Source organism: Vombatus ursinus, unplaced genomic scaffold (assembly GCF_900497805.2).
Source record: "Vombatus ursinus unplaced genomic scaffold, bare-nosed wombat genome assembly UNPS02009573.1, whole genome shotgun sequence".
In the NCBI taxonomy this organism is placed as follows: Eukaryota; Metazoa; Chordata; class Mammalia; order Diprotodontia; family Vombatidae; genus Vombatus; species Vombatus ursinus.
In genome coordinates, this window is record NW_020949351.1 from 12,562,530 (window position 1) to 12,568,567 (window position 6,038).

Here is a 6,038-nt window from a genome sequence, read left to right on the forward strand (position 1 = left end):
CCAGACATACAAGCTAGGTTTAATAACAAAATTTCTCTGGGTCCATGAAGTATAGAGCACCCATTTTTACTCCAGGGTTCACTAAAGGACATCTGAAAACCAACTGGAGGTCCAAAATCATGCCTCAGTGGGACAAATGGACTAACTTTAAAGACAAAATATCCTGAAAACACACACACACACACACACACAACTGTTGAGGTCTAGGGGTTCTGGGAACCCTGAAATTTAAGTTCAAACAATGTGGCTCCTGCTTCAAATGAATTCGACCCAAGCCTTTTTTCAGGCAGAGACAACGTTTATTAAAACACCAGTTGGATGGGTGAGATTTTAAGAGTGAGCCTTTGTGATGCCAATACAACTGGGCCAGACTCTTAATTTTTTTTATTAATTTTTTTTTTATTTTTCAATAATCACTTCCATATGCTTTCGAGTTTTAAATTTTTCTTCCCCTCTTTCCCTTCCCTCTCCCCAAGACAGTGTGCAATCTGATATAGGCTCTACATATACATTCCTGTTAAACATTTTCACATTAGTGATGTTGTAAGGAAGAATTAGAACCAATAGGATGAACCACCAGAAAGAGGAAACAAAACAAAAGAAGAAAAAAAGAGTAAATAGTATGTTCCTATCTGCATTCAAACTCCATAGTTCTTTCTGTGGATGTGGATAGCAGGCCAGACTCTTAAGGAGTCTGACTGATCTAATGGGGACAAGATGGACACTTATAGTGGTCAAGGGGTGAGATGACTGGGAGGTAACAGAAAAGGACCTAGAAGGGCTCGGTGCCCCAGGCTAATGCCAAGGACCTGGGCCATGTGGAAGGGGTCTAGATGGAATCAAGAAGTGGTCTAGTGTGGGGCCAGGTGCAAACAATGAGGGCTGGGCTGGGTTAGAGGTAACAGAATTGGAGATTGGGGCAGGGTCAAAGTCACAATGTAAGGACAGTTGAAAGGATTATACTGAAATGGAGAGTTCAGGGGAAGTTGGAGGAGTAGGAAGGGTTTCCAGGGACTATATCCAGTCACCACTATCACCACCACCAACACCAACTTTGAAGAACTCCCCAGACTACTCCTTTCTTCAGGGTTCTAGTGTTAATCTTAAAGGCCAGAGGGCTTTCCAATTACTGTCACTAGTGAGACCCCACCCAATATATTCCCTAATGATTAACAGTCAAAAGCCTAAATTTATTTTTTAGTAAAAAGAGTGTATTGGAATAGTATATATAGTATGAACAGTTGTCATAAAGAATGACCCCTTGAGTTTAGGGAATGGTTTCCCACAGTATCTGTGAGGATTACAAATTTTAAGAACAATAACACTGAGGCATAGATATAGAGAAGACAGATGACAAAAGTCATTGTATTGCTGAGAATAGCTAAGTCATTCACAGTTCTTCATCGTACAATGTTGCAGTTACTGTGTACAATGTTCTCCTCTGTTCACTTCACTTTGCATCAGTTTACATAAGTCTTTCCAGGTTTTTCTGAAACCGTCATTTCTTATAGCACAATAAAATTCCATCACAATCATATACCACAGCTTGTTTAGCCATTCCCTAGTTAATGGGCATCCTCTTGATTTCCAAATCTTAGCCACCACAAAAGGAACTACTATAATATTTTTGTACAAATAGGTCCTTTTATTTTTATTTATTTATTTTTTTATGTCTTTGGGATATAGACCCAGGAGTGGTATTGCTGGATTAAAAGGTATACACAGTTTTATAGCCCTTTGGGCATAGCTCCAAATTGCTTTCCAGAATGGTTGGATCAGTTCACAACTCCACCAGTTTATGTCCTAGTTTTCCCGTATCACCTCCAAAATGTATCATTTTCCTTTTTTGTCATATTAACCAATCTGATGGGTGTGAGGTGGTACCTCAGAGTTGTTTTAATTTGCATTTCTCTAATCAATAGTGATTTAGATCATTTTTTATATGACTATAGATAGCTTTGATTTCTTTGTCTGAAAATTGCCTGTTCATATCCTTTGACCATTTATCAATTGGGGAATGACTTGTATTTTTATAAATTTGACTCATTCTCTATATATTTGGGAAATGAGGCCTTTATCAGAGATAATTGTTTTAAATCTCTGCCCCCCCCCCAGTTTTCTACTTTCCTTCTAATTTTGGTTGCATTGATTTTGTTTGTTCAAAAACTTTTTCATTTTATGTAGTCATAATTATCTATTTTGCATTTTGCAATGCTCTCTATATTTTCTTTGGTCCTAAATTCTTCTCTTACATATAGATCTGACAGATAAACTATTCTATGCTCTCCTAATTTGCTTATGGTATCACCCTTTATATGTAAATTGTGTATACATTTTGACCTTATCTTGGCATATGATGTGAGATGTTGGTCTATATCTAGTTTCTACCATACTGTTTTCCAGTTTTCCCAGCAGTTTTTGTCAAATAATGAGTTTTTGTTCCAAAAAGTTGGATCTTTGATTTTATCATATACTAGATTACAATGATCATTCACTATAAAGTAATGTGTACTTAATCTGTTCCACTGACCTATCATTCTATTTCTTAACCAGTACCAGATTGTTTTGATAATTACTGTTTTGTAATACAGTTTGAGATCTGGTATGGCTAGACCACCTTCATTCACATTTTTTTTTCATTAATTCCCTTGATAGTCTTTACCTTTTGTTCTTCCAGATAAGTTTTGTTATTATTTTTCCTAGCTCTATAAAATATTTTTGATAGTTTGATTGGCCTGACACTGAATAAGTAAATTAATTTAGGTAGAGTTGTAATTTTTATTATATTGATTTGATCTATTCATGAACAATTAATATTTTTCCAGTTGTTTAGATCTGACTTTATTTGTGTGAAAAGTGTTTTGTAATTGTGTTAATATAGTTGCTGGGTTTGTCTTGGCAGGTAGACTCCCAAGTATTTTATATTGTCTAGAAATTTTAAATGGAATTTCTCTTTCTAGCTCTTGCTGCTGGGCTTTGTTAGTAATATGTAGAAATGCTGATGATTTATGTGGGTTTATTTTATATCCTGCAACTTTGCTAAAGTTAATTATTTCAAGCAGTTTTTCAGTTGATTCTCTAGGATTCTCTAAGTATACCATCATATCATCTGCAAAAGAGATGGCTTTTTTTCCTCATTGCCTATTCTAATTCATTCAATTTCTTTTTCTTTTCTTATTTCTATAGTTAACATTTCTAGTACAATATTGAATAATAGTAGTGATAATAGGCATCCTTGATTCACCCCTGATCAAATGAATTCCCATGAGCTTGATTGGAATGTTCCAGAACTTGACTGGCATAGGCTGACTTGATGTTAAAACATGAGATTTTGAACTGGCATGCTGTTTTATCCATAGTTTCTGATTATCCATCTATCTGATTATCCATTGTCTATTTGATTATCCACAGCAGTCTGATTTTCTTCAGCCAATCACAAAATATTTCCTGCATGATATCCTACCTCACTTTTTACTAGGACAAGAAGTTTAACTTAAAAGGAGAACAAATTTTCAAACTCCACAAAAACACTGATAATCAATGGGCAGAAATCAGATGGGGGCTCATGAGTGACAGTATTGCAAATTTTAGAGCCCATTAGATTTACCCCTAATCCCTGAGGAGAGAAATAGTCAATAATCCTTTGGGACCCATTCTCAAAGTGCTAGTGGGTGTTGGGAAGTGGCCTGGGGTGTGTGATGGGGTGAAGAATGCTACCCTATGAAATCTACCATGGATGTAGATTTCCAGTGCTCAAATGCTGATATCAAGATACCTCAAGGAGAGTTTCTTTAAAAAAAAAAAAAAGGAAAAGATTTTGAGTGGAGCTGTTGCAAAAAAAAAAAAAAAAGGCAGATTGGAGCATCAGAGCCACAGACGTGTAAGGGGGCAATTATCATGTCCCTTAACCTCCAGTGATAGAACTAGAGTTGCTCCAGTAACTGGAGAGAATGCTGAGAGATCACTTTCTGTTGGTGAGACCATTTCCTTTCTCTTCTGGTCTGAGCTGAGGGATTATTTCTTGATTCTAGCTGGAACTCCTTTACTATTATGTTTTCCTTGGTCTATTTTAATTTGTATAGCTTCCCCAGTTCTGTTTACTGTTTTGTTTAGATAAATGGGTTTACTTGCTATTAGGTATTTGTGATGATCTTGTGTGTCAGTGTTTGGTGTGAAGGAGCTAATTTGAGTAGGTGTAAGTTAAAGGGCATCCTGTCCTCTTGAGACCAATTAAGGAAGCAGCTTTCATTCTGAATCTCTTAGAATCATACTTCTGGGCTAGATATTTGGGGGATGGCAGATAACTCTAGTTCTTTGAAAGTGGAATACTGGATCCTCCCCACTTATTCTCTTTAGCTAGGCTAGTGGTGAAACAAGCATTACCCTCATTCTACCCTCTGTAGAAGTGGGTCACACCTTGGGTCCTTTCTATCCATGCCACCTGTGGGCCACATATGTGTGCGTCTGTGCATTTAGATAACCACAAACATGTATTTGGATTCCCCAATTGATAAATGGTCAAAGGATATGAACAGGCAGTTCTCAGATGAAGAAATTAAACCCATCTATAGTCATATGAAAAAATGCTCTAAATCACTATTGATTAGAGAAATGATTAGAGAAAATTCAAAACAACTCTGAGGTACCATATCACACCTATCAGATTGGCCAACATGACAAAACAGGAAAATGATAAATGTTGGAGAAGATGTGGGAAAATTGGAACACTAATGCATTGTTGGTGGAGTTGTGAAATAATCCAACCATTTTGGAGAGCAATTTGGAACTATGCCCAAAGGGCTATAAAAATGTGCCTACCCTTTGACCCAGCAATAGCACTTCTAGGGCTGTATCCCAAAGAGATCATACAAATGGGGAAAAGACTCACATGTACAAAAATATTTATAGCAGCTCTTTTTGTTGTGGCAAAGAATTGGAAATTGAGGGGGTGCCTATCAGTTGGGGAATGGCTGAACAAGTTGTGGTTAATGAATGTAATGGAATACTATTGTGCTATAAGAAATGATGAACAGGCCGACTTCAGAAAAACTGGGAAAGACTTGTATGATTTGATGCTGAGTGAAGTGAGCAGAACTAGGAGAACATTGTACACAGTAACAGCCACATTGTGCAATGACTAATTTTTTTAAAAATTAATAAATTTATTTATTTTTAGTTTTCAACATTTACTTCCACAAGATTTTGAGTTCCAAATTTTCACCCCATCTCACCCCTCCCCCCATCCCAAGACGGAATGCATTCTAAATACCCCTTCCTCTAGTCTGCCTTCCCTTCTATCTCTCCCCGCCTTCTCTTATCCCCTTCCCCTTCTATTTTCCTGTAGGACAGGATAGATTTCTGTACCCCATTTCCTGTATTTCTTATTTCCCAGTTTTATGTGAAAACATTTTTTTAAACATGTGTTTTTAAAACTTTGGGTTCCAAATTTTCTCCCTTCCTCCCTCCTCACCCACCCTCATTGAAAAGGCAAGCAACTCAATATAGGTTATACATGTGCAGTTATGCAAAACACTTCCATGGTAGACATGCTGTAAAAAACTAGCTCTATTTCCCTTAATCCTATCCTGCCCTCCCCCATTTATTCTATTCTTTCTTTTGACCCCGTGCCTCCTCAGACGTATTTGCTTCTGATTACCCCATTTCCCAATCTGCCCTCCTCTCTATCATCCCCCTACTCTCTTGTCCCCTTTCCCTCCTATTTTCCTGTAGGGTAAGACAGATTTCCATACCCAATTGAGTATGTATGTTATTCCCTCCTTAAGTCAAATCCTATGAGAATAAGATTCACTCATTCCCTCTCACCTTCCCCTGTTTCCCCTCCACTGTAAGAACCTTTTCTTTTCTGTTTTTTTGGGAGATAATTTACCCTGTTTTACCTTTCCCTTTCTCCTTCTCCTAGTATAATCCTCTCTCACCCTTTAATTTTATTCTCCAGATATGACCCCTTCATCTTCAACTCACCCTGTGCCCTCTATCTATCTATCTATCTATCTATCTATCTATCTATCTATCTATCT